The following is a 17,509-nucleotide window of genomic DNA, read 5'->3' on the forward strand; positions in this document are numbered from 1 at the left end:
TTATTCCTCCAACAAGAAGTTATGAAAGTTAGTGAAACTTTGATTAGACATTCACTAATTTTGTCTTTTCTAATCATGACAACAACCTAAAATAGTTCTTATTGTACTGTAACCTAGATCCCCTCTTGAATATAACATCTTGGATAGAGTAGAATTAGTCACTATAAACATTTCCTCACTCACTCTCAAACACACACATGGCACATCAGCCTTAACACATTCATTTGCATACATTTGTACATGTATTTATCTTCCTGCTCTGACTTGCATTATTAATGTTTTGAATCTGGAAAGAGATCGGGGTAACATAAACAGAATATTTCAAACAGACACTCAACAAAAATTGAAGATATTCAAGGAAAAACAGATAATAGGCGTAATGAACATATGAATATTATATCAGTTATAGGAAGCAGAATAGGGATATTGTAGCTTGTAATTTCATAGGAGCAGCATTTTGGGATGTTGATGAGCTTAAGTTAAGTTCATAATTGTAGAAACCTAAAAGAGTAGAAATGATTATCATTGCTGTTGAGAAAAAGAAATTACTATATTCTGGTGTTGATTAAGGCATCTAATATTTGGTTTAAAATTTCTTTTGAGGTAGATTTGCACTCTATCGGTTTAGGAAACATTTCCTAGAATTCTCTTCTTTGCATAGTCTCAGGTTATCATGGGGGAATAGGTCACAAGGGACAGTTTGTGTAAGAATCTCAGGGCACAAGAGAAGCAGCAGCTGCCTTCCCTTTGCACTAGAAGGTGTGTACAGGGCATGAGGGGCTGTTCCAGCTCACACATGATGTCATTATTTATCTCCTGGCTCACGTTGTTGTTGTGGGAAGCAATAGGGCCCACAGCAATTCCATCTCTTGAATTCCCTGCTTCAATTTCTTGAATCCTGATCCAGCTTCATGATGAAAGGCTCCATGTTGTGTTGGAGGATACTTCCATTGGAAGGAGGAGGCTTGGCAGCAGTGAGGTTCAGATTTAATCCCTTCTTGTGGGCTCCACCCTTATGGGTTGTGGAATTTTCTTGCTTTCCACACTTATGTCCATGTGCCTTATCAATTGCATGTTCTGCACTGAAACAATAACCTCACAAAAAATGTGTATTTAGCCCTATAATTATGCTGGAAAGAATCTATGGCATAGGTCTTACCTATTTGTATATATGTGTGTACACGAGGATTTCGGTTGACTGTGTGTCCCTAGGTTTACAATCCCTGAAATTCCAAATAAACACTTTTGGTTGCAACAAGCCTCATTATCTTCTTGGTCAACACATGCCACTTCAAAATTCAATGTGAGAAATTTTAGTTTTCTAGCTCTACTTTTTTTTTTCTGATTATCTAATTTATTAACATTTGACAATTTAACTCACAGTATTTTATTCTGTTGACCTCTGTTGCTCCCAGTTATAAAGCTTCCCCCATTTCTTACAGCACTACTTCAGTGATGGTATATCATTGCTTCATCTGACAGAGGTCTCACTAGGTTTTTCAAGTTAATGAAGTGTCCTATCAAGTAATTCATTTACATTGGGTAGCTAAGGATCTCTATGGTGTGTGCTATTTTTATATAATCTTATTTTAGAATTGTTTCTATGTAACAATGACTTCTTTGCTGTTGTCAATTTCCCTCTACACTGCCACAGTAATTCCAGTGTTTCCAGCCTTGTTGGTCTAGTTTCACCTTTAAAATATATGCGTGTGTGTGTGTGTGTGTGTGTGTGTGTGTGTGTGTATGTTTGATGACACCTATATTCTGAAATTTCATCTGACACTATTTCTGAAATTTCATCACCTTGACTTTTTCATCTCTTTTTCTATGACCTCTTGTTAATTAATCTATTCATGTATGTGTTAAGGCTTCAAACAGGGGTAAAAACTACATTAACAAATTGCAAGTGTGGTTTATCACTGGCTATTGTTTAAACCCATAATATAATTGGCTGTAGATAATGCAGGAAGGCACAGCACAGTGCTCACAGCAAAACAGCCTGATGGGTTGTTCTGTTTAATTCGAATGCTTAAACATAAGTTTTATTACTCCATCCTATGCATGTATCCCCCTGCAAACAGCAAGTAATTAACATTACTTTAGATCAATTTGTTTCAGATATCAAGGCAATAATATATGCATTCAATTCTAGTTCAGATATCAGGGAGAACTTCAGATAACCTCTTGCATGCAACCAAAGGGACTGTATCAGTTTGTTTCATCTTCCCAATCACTTGTGAAGAGCTAGTTACATACAAGTAGAGAGAAACTTTGTTACAAACAAATGGGACAATCAAAAGAGGCACTGGTTGTGGCTATTTTAAAAAAGGAGTCATTTCAAAGATTGTATCCATGCCTCTGAACAGAGGAAATTTCAGGAAGAGAATTTGGTAATGGTACTATGACTGCTATAAATATTGTTTCCAGCTAGCTTGTATGGAGTTATTAACATGAGATAGGCAGAATGCTTTATATTATATGTGTTAGCTCTTTTAATATAGGTAAAATTCTAAATGAACTCTAAGAGTACAACAAATTAAATGCAGTACAATTCTATTTGAATGAATTGGTAAAATGGTATCCTCAGATCAGGAATAAAAGACCCCAAGTTTTCTAAGTATGTTTACCAAATTTTGTAATTTATTTTTAAACTTTCCTTGGATGTTGGGTTTTTGTTTTGGGGGTTTTTTGGGGGGGGTATTTTAATTTATTTTTTAGACAACTGATTATTTATTTAAATGGCTGATTTAAGCATCTGCAAAGGTGACTTCAACCTCCACTTCTGGCTCAATATTGATGGAAGTAATTTGCTTAACAATCTCAGAAGGACTGTGCAAATGAATGAGTCGCTTGTGGATCCTCATCTGAAAACGATCCCAAGTCTTTGAAACTTCACAACCGGCTTTTCTTACAGTTTTCTCAGAATCTTGGTAGGCATCTGCACTGGCCCTTCTACTTTGAGATTCTTTTCCTTTATGTCTCTGAGTAAATCAGCACATCCTTTCTCCAAAGATTTTATGCTGTGGCCAGTTAGAGTAATTCTAATTTGGCGAATCACCACCTCTGGTTCCACGGATGTCTTCCGAGTGTCTTCGAAAGCGGTGGCCATGGTCGCTGCCTGCTCTACTTGCTCCTTGGGGAGAGCAAACAGAGGGGGGTGAGGAGCAGTAGTGGGCTGTCCGGAGCTCTGCTGTGGCTGCCCCTGAGTCCTCCTCAAAGATCTTTTAGTCATTTTTACATGAATATTTTTCTTTTTAGAAAACGAATACCTTCTTAGTACTGACACCTAGTTTGATAGGAGGGAGAAAAAAGATTTTTTTAAATTAAATAATGTGACGGCGTCTAGGTGGCTCAGTCAGTTAGCTTGGGACTCTTGGTTTTGGCTCAGATCATGATCTTGGGGTCCTGGGATCAATCCCCACGTTGATTTCTGTGCTCACTGTGGAGTCTGTTGGAGATTCTCTCTCTCATTCTTTCCCTCTGCTCCGCCCCCTGCTCTCCTGCTCTCTCTCTCTAAAATCTTTTTGAAAAAAATTAATTAACTGGTTAATTAATTGATTGAATCATGTCTTTACTTTCACCTTGTATTTTTATTTTTATTATTTTTAAACAATATTTTATTTATTTATTTGACAGAGAAAGACAGCCAGCAAGAGAGGGAACACAAGCAGGGAGGGTGGGAGAGGAAGAAGCAGGCTCCCTGCAGAGGAGCCTGATGCAGGTCTTGATCCCAGGACCCCAGGATCATGACCTGAGCTGAAGGCAGACACTTAATGACTGAGCCACCCAGGCGCCCCTACTTTCACCTTGTATTTTTAAAAGAACCTTAGCTACATATTCTTATGGCATTCATAATACAATGTACGGAATTTAGTGTGGGTGGTATTATTATCCCTATTTGATATACAAGATAAATGAGAGACAAAAATTTTTGATTGGTCCAAAATCACATAGTAACTTTGTGATCTATACACTAGCCACCATCTGAGACTCAAGCATTTAGAAAGTTCATGTAGAGGCACTTCACTAATCCTGTTTTCTGTTTTTCTTATATCCCATGGAAAATTCTGATAAATTCTAAATTGAAAGGGAAATAATTTTTTTTGTGCTATGTGATCTATCAATTTAGTAAACAACTAACAAATATTATATGCAAAATATGGAAATTTCATCAGATTAAAGTACATCAAAGAGACATTATTTTCATATTTTGGATATAAATCAGTATTTTGAAATCTGCTATTTTTAGAAAACTTAAAAATTTTGCATTAATTTTTCATGTGAAATTCTGACAAGTAGTGTGCTTTATCTTTCAAAGGTATTTGTAAAAGATTGTAAAAGAAAGTATTTCCTGTATAATTGTGTTCTTTGTGGTCATACAGGCATGGGTGGGTTTGATTTAAAAATTTTACATCATACTTTTTAATGTATTTATTTATTGTTATACTTGGGTTATAACCCATCACTTACTAATCTAATTTTTCCCATGTAAGAAGATTCTTAAATAATAAAAGTAAAATTAGTGTCACTCTTCACTATTCATGAATCATAACACTTTGTTGTGCAAAAAAACCCCAAAACAACACATAGATAGGTATGTGATAGTTAATGTCTATACCTGGGAAGAAGAGAAATAATGGAATCTATAGAATCTATAGAAATAATGGCAATTGCAGTTCACAGTACATCAATTGATCAATGTTTAGTTTTGTTTAGGTTCATTTTGTTTTATTTTGCTTTATATATGTTAGCCACATTGTTTGCGTTAGTGACAAAATGTTAGCTTTCTGGAACTTCAGTCAGAACTTCTAAGAACACCCTAATAATTAGTTCAAGTGTTCACAGAATTAACTAGATTTTAATTTGTATTTTAATGGTTAGGAAAAATGTATAATAGAAATAATCTTTGTTATGTCTATTCATTTAGTTGCAATTTAACTTTACCTATATTTAAGCTTATTGATGTTCTTTAGTGTAAGGACAATGTCTTACTCTGGATTAGTAGATCCAAAGTGCCTATAAACAGTATTTATTTGAAACATATTGACAATTAATAAAAGCAAGGTATTAATTTGCTAATAGCTCATTCTCCTGGGGGCAGTATTTTCCAATAAAAGAATCTTATTTACACCAATGGACATTTACATGTATGCTAGGTTGTTTTATGTTAATTAATTATATTAATTAATATTCCAATTATCTTTGGAATTTTCCCATATGAGATTCTCTGGAATAATTAACTATCATATCTTTTGATCTAAAGTTCCTTTTTTATTATAATTTATGATTTTTTTACTCTTCTTTGTTCAGTTGACTGAAAATAAAATAAATGCATTCAAATTGATATTCATGCTTCATTTAAATTGAGAGTGTACTTAAATTTAATTTCCCATAATACCGAACATTGTTTAATACAAAATTCAAAGAATCAAAGCAATCCTAATGTTGCCATTTTTTTTGCATTTTCCTTCAACTTAAAATTATATTTATCTTATTTTTTGAAATATATAACTCTTGTTAAATATTATCTCCTAACTCAAAACAAAGTAAAGCAATAAAGAAAACATTAAAGAGAAGTTGCTTCTTATTAAATTAAGTATATTTATAAATAAGATCAACCATGTAAGGTGGGAAATAATAATTTAGGTAAATCTTTGGTAATGTATGTGTCTATATGTGTAAGAATCTTGTCCAAGAAGGACAGGATATGTTGATGTCTAAGATCCATTTATTTTTTATTCGTAAAATGGAAAAAAAAAGGTTTATCAATTAACAAACATTGCCTAATAAACTGAAAAACAAAAATATGTTGATATTAATTACCTATATTTTATCAACATTTTAAATACTTTTTATTTGTACTTATTCACTAAAATCTGAATATGCTGGCAAAAAATCTCCTAAATTTTAAGCTTATTTATAGAAAATTATGATCTGAATTCCATATTCCCACAATCATGAACAGATGTTGGTATTTTCCCCCTCAGAGGTGAAAATTATGCATGATGATATATAAAATAGGAAAAAAAAAGATTTATGTGGTTTGGTTAAATCAATGAGTCAAAAAATGCAGACTACGTAGAAAATACTTAAAGAATTAATGCCCCATTCATAGAAGTACTCTTTAAAATAATCAATAACTTTTGAGAGATGAGCAGATTACACCTAAAGTATATTTTTAAATCTTGGCAACTGCCATGAAAAGGAGTATTGAGAAACAGAAGTGGATTAAGCATTCTGTGAACTACTGGAAACGTTAGCCCTGAATCTAACTCCAACTGTCTAGGAAAATGGAAAAGAGGAGATGTTGGGGTGATATGATTAACTTCATATATTTGAATGTCTGTCATGCTGAAAATTATTAGAGCATTTATTTTGATCTCAAGGTAGGTCTGTCTGAGAACAAGGGTGACAGTGTCTTTGGTGCTTGAAATGCAAACAAAGGCCGTTGACCTTCATTCAGTGTTCTTCAGTACCTTTTAAATGTGAGAGAGCAATGTGGCATAGAGAGTGCAGGCATACCTCAGAGATACTGGAAGTTTGGTTCCAGACCAGTGCAATAATGCCAGTCAAAGGAATTTTTTGGTTTCATAGTGCATATAAAACTTATGTTTACATGATGTTGTAGTGTATTGTGTACAATAGTATTGCATCTAAAATAACAATGTGCATAATTTAATTAAAAATATTACTAAGAAGTGCTAACCATCATTTGAGCTTTCAGCGAGTCATAATCATTAATCATAGATCATTGTAACAAATGCAGTGATAATGAAAAAGTTCAAAATATTGTGAGAATTACCAAAATTACCATGAAATGGTATGAAGAGACATGAAGTGACCAGATGCTGTTGGAAAAATGTTACCGGTGGGATTGCTGGATGTACGATTTGCCACAAACCTTCAACTTATAAAAACACAATTATTTGCAAAACGCAATAAAGCAAAGCACAATAAAACGAGGTATGCCTGTATGTTAAATTTTGTGTCTGAAAATTCAGATCATAGACATAATAAATATGTGGATTTAGGAAAGTTATTTATGTGTCTGAGGATCATTACCTTGTATAACAATAAGTGGCTTATTCATAGGTTATTAGGATTAAATAATGTAAGTGAAATGGCTGACACATAACAGTTTCTTAGTCAAGTTCTTATATTTACACAATTCAACACTTCAATGGGTGTATGATATTAATGAAAGGTGAGCTTTAATATTTTAAGAAAATAATTTTATTACACTTAAAATTATTACTTGAAGTACATTCTTATATTCCCCAAATATCATTGCAATATGAATTTAGAAGGTTGACATGTAAAGAATTACAAGCCTCTCTAGTTGAACAAATTTTCTATAAATTTGCTCATTCATGCAAGAAAATATATCACACCAATCAGATTTCAGATATAATAATGAAAAAGCAAAATTGTGCTGTGAGTTTTGAACATCTCTTTAATTCGACAGCAGTTACCTGACTAGAGATGAAATAGACAGAATTATTTACAACTGCAGAAATTGCTGCTGGGTTGAAATTGACATTGAAGAAACTTACCCTTTGGCAATCTCCCTTGGCAATAGTGCCACCATGTCACTGTAAATAACCCTGCTGGGATCAGTTATCATGACCCCAAGGGACCCTGTTGTCTATAATATCACAAAAAAGTAATGAGAGGAAAGATTTTCTGCTAGAACATGAGTCATTTCTAAGCATTAAACTAACAAAGCTTGAACTAAGTCAGATGAGAAATACGCTGTGGGAAATTGCATGGAAGCTTGCACATCAGCAAAATGTCTTGGCAGGAAATGACTGGACATATAGAAGTACAATCACTGTCTTATTTATTTGCCACTCTTGGGAACACTAATATGAAAGTGACTAATATGATATAATAGTTCCCAGAACCAATTAATTAATCATAGCATGCCATTAATAGATACATTCCTTGGGGGGGAGTATTTCATGCTCAGGGAAATTAAACTACTTTATAATGATAAAGTTTTCCCAGTCAAAAGTACTTCAAATTTACATTCTCACACTGTTAATGAGGTGGGGATTTCCTAAATGAAGGAATTATTTTTGTATGGACAAATAGTGATTTCTGGAGAAAATTAACTTAAGTGCCCATGAGGAGTAAAATTAGAGATAGGTTCTTTTTGGTCTTTTTCTTAATTGAGACTATTTAAAGCATTGTTTCCATTTTTGAAAACCAATTGTGATCAATTCAACTTTCCTTTAAAATGCAGTCCAATATCTGCTTTTCATTTCAAACAAAAGGGACAGAGGCCCAGTCTCTTAATTGAAAAGTTTGATATTTGGTTAGCTAGTTTATAACTATTGCAAAAATGTTAGCCATTTTTTTTTAAGTTACACTGGTCCCTTAAAATAAGGCAAAAGCTTTCAAGAGCTCGACTCTGTTCCTATTATTGCAAATTTCAATTGTTTCACTGATAGTAATATTAAATATCTAAGCAAGTGCACAAAGTACACCAAGTTTATTTTCTTTATTTCTTCCTCCCTGAAACATATGTCCTTATGAAACAACCATTTTTCACTATCCCCAGTGCAAAGCATCACCTACTTAAACAGTGTCCAACACTCTCAACCTCATTCATGAAAACAATATTGAAGTTAAAGTTTTCTTAGTTTGTAGTTTGCACACACTTTTTCGTTAAAAGGAGAAGTTATTTTTTAATGTTTATCTTTCTGTAGGACTCAGTCTACAGATTACCAAGGGTCTACTCTAGTCCTCAATTATACCATATGGTATATAGTTATTTTTTATGGCATTTCTCCTTCTTATTTACCTCTGGATATTAACCTCTGAGCTGATTATCTAGGTCAGTGATTATTCCCCATAATCTATAGCCTCAGTGGTCATTACTTACAACCTTTAAATATGTAATAGGAAATACTGTTTCTCTTAGACTTTCTCTTCTAACCACTTAGAAACTATTTTTCCTCTCCCACGCCTGTCACACTAATGGGCAGGATAGTTCCTGTGATCAGAGGCAAACATGTTATGCACACAGGTGGCATGATAATGCTAAACCATTACCAGGAAAAAATTCTCAGAGTGAAGAAAAGAGAGACTTCAGAGTATGGGAATGAAACTGGTTTGGGGTGCATATTATGAATTTCTCATCAGAAACTGGTGGTGCTCAAGAACTGAATCTTTTCCATCCAAACTCTATCCTCCTTAAGGCAATGGCTAGTGTAGGGGAAGAAAAATAATTTTCCTTCCATTGTTGTAAGTTCTTAGTTGAGACTCCCCTTTAATAGAAGACAATAGTTGAGATTCCCCTTTAATAGAAGACAAACTAACAGAGAAAAATGAGGAAGTTTAATGACATATTTATAACAAGGGGGGAAGAAAACAAAACAAAAAACCTTAATATGTTGGACTCCATGTTGCTTTTATTTCCCTTATAGAAATAGAAGGGAAAATTAGAAAATTCTGCTTGACCCTGCATGTAGACATATTCATCATCAAAGGGATTTTGCATATAGTTAAGATTTGCAAAAACCACTCTACCCAAAACCTACCTCACAGAGGAGATAGGAAAGTAGCCAGAGAAGTCATTATCCCAATTCCTTCAAGATTGAAGAATGATCATAACTCAGATGGGTTTAAAACCACGCCCCATAGGATTAATGAATTTAAAACTAGCAGAAAATTTAAAACTTGTGTTTCAGAGAACTGTTTCTGCCTAATCAGCTCTTGTATCTTTTCAAACTCCACTAACAAATCCACTAGCTGTCTCTGTGGAAGCCTGGATTCAAAGTCAGCTTAAATGGTTCCAGTCCATGAACAAGGAAGGCCCTGCATTACTTACCTGAGATAATGAGCCCAAGACCCCACCCAGTTTAGACCAGGTCTCAGAGCATTCTCATAGCCTTTTCTCCTTGTCCTAAAATAATCCTGAGGTCAGGATTATAAAATGTCTTTTTTCATTTTATGTCTAAGAACTGTGGTCCTGGAAGCTGTAGTTATCTATAAAAATGGCATAATCTTACTAAAGACAGCTAGAATTCCAACAGCCATTATGGGGAATGTTCCATTTAAATAAGATTATTTTTTAAATGCACTTGAATTCAAGGATTCCCAAATTAAAGAAACAGAATGGGATACCTATTTTAATTGGCATGCAAAAGCCTCCAAAAATTTTCAAAATTTCAAAATAGATTTATTGAAAGATTCATTGCAAAAAATTAATAAAGAGATAACTTAATAAAAAGAGATAAAAATTACCAAAACCAAGAAATTATAAAGCTGACATATAAGATGGACTTAACTCTCATGGCTCCCCTCTATCCTTTGAGTACTCATTCTGGTAATCTTTTTGTTGCAGGATTTCTTTTCCTTTAGTGCCCTTTGTTCTTGGCCATGCTGCTTCAAAGAATGAAGAGGTAGACCAAACCAAGAATGGTGGGCAGTTCAAAGCAAAGTTTATTGGGCGATAAAGCTTATTGAGCAATAGTATAAAGCTCCTGAAAAGGGAAGGGACCTTAGAGGGTTACCACCGGAGTTTCTAAGTCTAGGGGTTTTTATGGGCTTGTTCCTGGGCTGTTTTAATCTGATTAACCCTCTCTGAGCCTGTCACCCAATCAGGTTTTTGTTACCTACCTATTAGAGAAGGATGAGAAAAGGTGGAGGGCTCCTTCCAGGGTACTGTAAAATCATTTTAAAGGTGGTTTCCTCTTAGGGCAGGAACCCCTTGTCCCTGACTGTCTTTCTTTCCAACAATCCTTCATTACGTTGAATTGCCTTCCACTCTAAAGAGACTCCTAAGCATTGTCCTTTTAAAATAAAACGACGAGAGGCTACAGTCCATTCTTTACAGGTACTTTCACTCATTGGTCAAAGGCCAAACTAAGGGCCATAGTTTAAAATTTCTTAAACCCAGTGAGGATCCTCAAAAGTTATTGTAGATAGATTACCTCCTGAACCTAGTAGAGAGAGGGAAATAAAATTTTACATTGTCCCTTCCTTTCCACATCCAAACCAATTGGTTATTGATCCCTTCTTGCTCAGGGATAGCTACTACCTTCTTGCTTGTCTCATTTTTCCATCCTAAGAATTTGGCTTGGCTTTTTGCCTGCCTGGAACATGCAGGTTGTCAATTTTTTCTTTTGGATCTCTTTGGGAGTTCGTCTAGATCTTGAGAAAGATAAGATATTTTGTACTTTTTTTTTTTTTTTGGAGGATGTCTCTTGGGTCCATGTGGTTGTTTAAAACTGCCAGAAGTATTTACAGTTTGTTCCAGTTAAAACCTGACAGGATATTTTTAAAAAAATTTAATAACTTAATGATCAAAACTTGGCCAAATTGGAAGATGATATTCAGAACCTGATAAGAATGTTTTTAGGCTTTCTGTCCTAAGCTAAATGTACCCAGAGGGAAAGAAAAATATTCTAACATAAGTGAATGGGTGTATCAGTCCTTTGGTATAAATAAGGTGGAAATTCTTTGAGAAATCAAAGACAGCTGTTCTTGTTTTACTAATCACAGGATCAGAAGTGTAGCTTCAGAAACAAATCAAAGTCCACCAATTCTTTTTACCAATCCCAAAACCTTCTCTATTTATCTCAAAAGGCTTTAGATATTGGCCTTACATAATCAAAATCCTTCTTGGAGGAACTTGGACTTTTTATCTGTGACCTTGAGATGTAAATATTCCATAGGGTTTTGTCCAGAACTCTTATCTAGTCCATCTCTTCGACATGCAAACTTCAGGGGGGGTAATTGTTACTAGAAGGAGAATAAAAGGAGGAAAGGTTATTTGAAAAATCCAACTGCTTTTATAAAATAGTGAGTTTTGCATTATATCCATTTCATGGCAGAAACATAAAAGATGGGAATTCCAAAGTTTCTCTTTGTATCTGTCTCTGTGTTCAAGTGTGTCTATGATTATGTGTATTGTGTGTGTGGTATTTCCTATGTCCAGGTGATATTGCCAGTTATTTTTGCAAAAGAGTTATATTTAATTGTAAAGAAAATTAAGTTCTTATATAAATTAAATTCTCAGAAATGTAATAGAAATTTAATTCAAATGAATTTCAGGTTCATGGGATCTGGGAAAATATTCAGTATTAAAGCTAGTTTAAGCTTGTTGATTTAATTAAAACAGGCATGTCTTTAGAGTTATCAGCAGTAATACTTTCATTCTACCTAGGCTTACTGAAGGTCAAATGAGGTCATGTTATCTCTTATAGAATTTGTCAAAAAAGATAAGATGATAACTATTTAATGTCTCATGAAATTTTAATGACCAACTTAATAATTAAGAAGTGAATTAAATAGATGTGTATAAGATAAAAGTTTATAAAGAAACTTTTCAGCAATATTTATGTCTGAAGTAGTTTCCCTAAATCTTTTTGGTAACTTAAAACTTTAGAGTTTTGCTAAGTTACACTAGTTGATGGATAGTCATTAAATATCTAGATCATTTCCAAATAAGAAAAAATACTGAAATAGTCATTACTGAACATAGGTTTTTTTCACTTTCAACTTCTTATTATAGAGAAACTAAAAGATATTTGACTGCTTTAGTGCTACATTGAAAAATTGAAAAAGGCATATGTTCTAGAATTTATGAACTGTATTCATAAATTTGTCAATCTAAAGAATGCTGTATAACACCTCACAATTGCTTATTTAATTTTCATTAAAAATTACAGTTTCTAAGTGTTAAGAATTCTAATTAATTATGAAACTAAAGCTTTTAAAATAATAAGGGAAACATCTCTATATGCAAAGTATATAAAATGTATGTTTTGTTAAGGAAATGAAAAGTTGTCAAAGGTTTGTGGAATAGGAATCTTTGGAAAGGATTTGTGTGTGTGTGTGGTCAGGACTAGCTAAGGTGGGAATAAATTTGAGTAAGTGGAAGAGTTTTAATATCAAAAGTAAGATGGTACAAAACTAAAATTTGATTTTTTCTTTGTTTGTAGGAAGCATCTTTCAAATGACAGCCGTCTGGCTGTGGTCAAGATATCACTTGTGGACCAAATTTTCTCTGCTTCATGGCTCTCTCACAATTTGCCATTTTGGCATGTGGATTATTTTGAACTAAATACATCTGAGACCCCAAGGACTCAAGAGAAACTTTTCTTCCTCTCTTCACCACCACATAGAAGAATCTAAATTGAAGTTCTTTCACTGAATCAGGGTTAAGAGAAGTAAGTATTATTTGAGTGACTCATCTGTATGGTAGAGCAAACATCTAATTATCAAACATCTGCTCTCCTTTCTGCCCCGTGAAGTGCATTCCTTTCCTCTGATGCCCGAAACCCCTACCCTCTTCTTCTTAGTTCAGGATGACATATATATCTCATTTTTCCTGACTGTTTTTGGAATTGTCAAGTCAATGTGGATTCCCTGTATGTAAGCCTATTAAATTTGATTTCCTCCTGTTATTCTGTCTCATGTCAATTTGATTCCTGGTCTAGCGAGAAGAACCTTTGAGGCAACAAGAGTTCTTGCTCCCCAGTAGTAGTTTATCCGTTATATAAGGACACACATTAGGAAATTAACATATATGGCAACAGGATAGATTTTATTTTTATGTATTATTTTACATAATAATTATCAGAATATTACAAAATATAAAGCATGGTGTAATGATAGGGTAGGTTCTACAACTGAAATCCCTAAACCTATGGAAAAATAAAAACCCTTTATCAGACAAAATGTTTATGCATTTCAAAGACTGCTTATATTAAAAGGGCATAATTGTCTTTCTTAGGAATAGTTGTATTTCCAGGGCTATCTCTGTTTACTTCAGCAATTAACCCTGGAGGAAATCTTAATACTTCTCTTCAATACTCAAAAGAATGTTCCAAAGAAAAATTGAGATGTGAAATTTTGCTGAAGGTTTTACCATGTGGGGAGATTTCACAGCATATAATTGTGTGGCAATTTATACCCAAATACCCTTTTACTATTTCTTCCCCCCAAATGTCTTCTTCTCCTATGCTTCCTTTGTCCATGTTTTTCCTGGCCTCCCATGTGAAGAATCTGTAATACTGGCTAAGGGAATTTAGGAATGCGATAAACTAGTGTTGGAATCCTGTAACTGTCACTTACTCTGAGTCGGTTGTTTAACCTCCGTTAACTCTGGTAATAAAACCTACCCCACAAGGTTAAGATGAGGATTAAATAATATGTTCGTAAGGTGTTTGGCACAACATCTAGCTCGCTGTATTGATTGTAACAATGGTGACAACGATGGCCAAAGACAAACAGAGAGGAAATCTTTTCACATAATCCACATTATTCTTACAATAAATATAATGTAATATACAATGTAATTAGAAATGGGATTAATACAGGCTTACCTTCCAATCAATTTGCCCATTCCTAAGTTCCTCTGCTCATACAGACAGTTTTATAAAAAAGGACTCCAAATCCTGGCTCAAGTGTCTTTTCTTCTGGGTCATCATTCTCCTGAGGTTGTTCTCATATTTCTTTTTCACTAACATCCTAGAGAATACACTAGCCTTTTGATTATGTTTTAACTTGATTTATCTGTCAAGGTGCTTTTGGTCAGTACATTAACCAGCAAGAGATTTCAGGGACTATTTATATCCATGCTCACTTATTAGTAGATGTGGTTATGACAAATGGTTTTCCATCTATAGACTCATGCAGGATCCCTAGATGCTTCAGGTTTATTTTTAATGCTTATTCTACAAATTTGTGTATAATATTCTGCAAACATTTTTGACTGTCCTAAGAAAGTGCAAATAAGTTAGCATAAATCAAAATTTAAAGATTTCTTAACCTGCCTCCAAGCTTTACATGAAAATATTCCTTGACTTTTTAGGCATTTAAGTAGATATTTTTAAGTGAAGTTTATGAGGGCTTTTTAATGCTGTAAGGTCCTTTATGTATAAAAAATAAATAATAAACGTTCATCAATTGCCAACAGAGAATATTCTCCTTGTTGTTAGGTAGTCCAAGAAAAAATATCAAATACTTCTGTTATATTAAAAATCATTGTAAATGCCCAAGAGGATATAATATAGTAAGTATATTTTTTAAGTCACTATAGACTATTTCATTGAAGTGAATCTTGCAGTTCTAATCTAAAGGACATTTCAGAATAATCTATCTTTGTCGTATGTCAGGTACTGATTTCGTTTCTGGCATTAGAGAGTAAACACAATAATCAAAAATCCCTAGTTTCATGGAATTTATATGCTAGAAAATTAAGAGACAATACACAATCTATATGTAAAATATATAGTATACCAGATCATTCATAGGCAAAAAATCAGCAAAGAAAAGAAATTGGGAGCACTTAGAGAAGTTAGTTGAAACCTTTAGTAATATAGTTAGGTAAGGCAACACTTTAAAGACATTTGAGTAAAATGATGAAGAAGGTAAACTCGTGACCGATTTGGCTATCTGCAGAAAGAACATTTCATTTATAGAAGAAAGTACAAGACAGGGAGTCTTCTCAGTTTGAAAAAATATCACCAAACAAAAACAATAACAAGAAGTAAATAAATAAACAAAACCAAGGGAGAGCTTGGAATGGAACAAATGAGCAGAAAATTTTGAGTCAGGGCAGTTAGGTAATGGAATATGGACTACATTAGATTGTGAAAGGTCTATGGGTCTTTGGATGGGTGTTAGATTTTACTTTGAGTGAGGTGGGAACCAAATGGAGGATACTGAGCAAAGGAATGCCCCATTACTCTCCTCTCTTTGTTTATAACTGATTGAGATGAGTCAGTGTGAAAGTGATGAGATATGAGATAAATCCAAGTTAGGGATGATGGTGGCTTGGAACATGGGGTAAATGTAGATGTAGAGAGAAAAAAAATTAGACTTAGGGCAATTTTGGATTAACAGGATTTCTCAAAAGTTTGACTGTTTTTTACTAAAGAAGAAGGATCATGATGACTGAGGTTTTTAGAAGGAACAACTGGAAAGACAGAGCTAACTTTATTAAAAAAGGGAATGCTTTGGGTGAAGATTTTTGCAGCTGAGGACATATTATATTTGAGATGTTCATTATATGTCTAATTGGAGATGCTGAGTAGGCATTTGGGTATATAAATCTGGGAGAATTGTGTCTGGAGATTAAAAATTAAAAATCATTGCCACATTATTTTTTTCCAGACATGTTATCTGCTTGGTTGAAGGCAAGAATTAGACCAAGAGTTAGATTTCACTAATACTCCAGTTTCTGCAGTAGAGATCCATAAAGCAAGGGAAATATAAATAAGTTGAAGTTGCATACTATCTAGTAATTTCAGTGGTTGACCGTTAACATTAATATGTGTGAGGAAGAGAAGAGAGTTGGTGGATTCTGGACAATAAAAGAAAGAGTAGATCATTGTTCATGTTAGAGCTAACAGTTTGTTGGATCCAGGGAGGTGAGGAGAAATATAAAAAGTGGTAAGCAGGGAGAGGGCTATAAGAAACTGAAATTGGGGAGAGGTCAAATTGAGTATCTCTTATAATACTTGTTTATTTATTTTATTTATTTTTTAAAGACTTTTTATTTATTTGTGAGAGAGAGCTAGAAAGAGAGAGAGCTGAGCAGGGAGGAGCAGTAGAGAGAGATAGGGAGAAGCAGACTCCCTGCTGGAGAAGGGAGCCCAATGCCGGACTCAACCCCAGGACCCTGGGTTCATGATCTGAGCCAGTCAGACACTTAACTCACTGAGCTGCCCAGGAGCCCAATTCTTGTTTTGTTTTTTTTTAAATTATGTAAACAGAAAATTTTAAACTATATTTCATATTTATGTAGGCATCAATATCAAATATTCAAAATAAAAATACTTATATAATGTACATTTTTATAATATAAAAAACAAATAGAAAGTCTTTTAAAAATAGAAAAATAGTCCTATTTTTCTAGATACACTGGTTTGGGGACTAATGGAGATACGAGCATAACAAATTGAACATGATTATTATCAAACAGCAATACATTAACTAAATAAAATTGAAAAAAATATATTTGATATTGTCAATCATATTATAAACAATTAAAGAAACATAATTAAATTATAAATAATTATTATTTTTAAAAGATTTTATTAATTTACTTGAGACAGAGACAGAGAGAGCACAAGTGGGGAAGAGGGTCAGAGGGAGAGGGAGAAGCAGACTTTCTGTTGAGCGGGGAGCCCAATGTGGGGCTTGATCCCAGGACCCTGAGATCATGACCTGAGCCAAAAGCAGATGCTCAACTGACTGAACTACCCAGGTGCCCAAGTTATAAGTAATTACGCCTACATTTACAGAAAATAATTTCATAACCAGACTTTATCACTTATATTTGCATGACATTTAAATAGTTTTTGAACATTTACCTAACAATTATCTTCCCACAAAGATTTTTAAGATTGATAGAACAGAGACTTACAAATGAGAAAACTGAGAAACAATTTAGATTTCCCAGAGTCATTCAACTTCAATTGGTGTTCTCCATAATTGGAGGAATTAGTAAATTTAGTACTGGCAAGAACGTAAGATACTTTTATTTAAA

General features: G+C 33.8%; 1 pseudogene; it reads right to left on the reverse strand.

Annotated features, from left to right (window-relative positions):
- Nucleotides 1-2,747: 2,747 nt before the first annotated feature.
- Nucleotides 2,748-3,232, reverse strand: LOC113268782 (40S ribosomal protein S20-like; annotated as a pseudogene).
- Between the last annotated feature and the right edge of the window lie 14,277 nt (nucleotides 3,233-17,509).

The sequence above is a fragment of the Ursus arctos genome, unplaced genomic scaffold (genome assembly GCF_023065955.2).
Source record: "Ursus arctos isolate Adak ecotype North America unplaced genomic scaffold, UrsArc2.0 scaffold_2, whole genome shotgun sequence".
NCBI lineage: Eukaryota > Metazoa > Chordata > Mammalia > Carnivora > Ursidae > Ursus > Ursus arctos.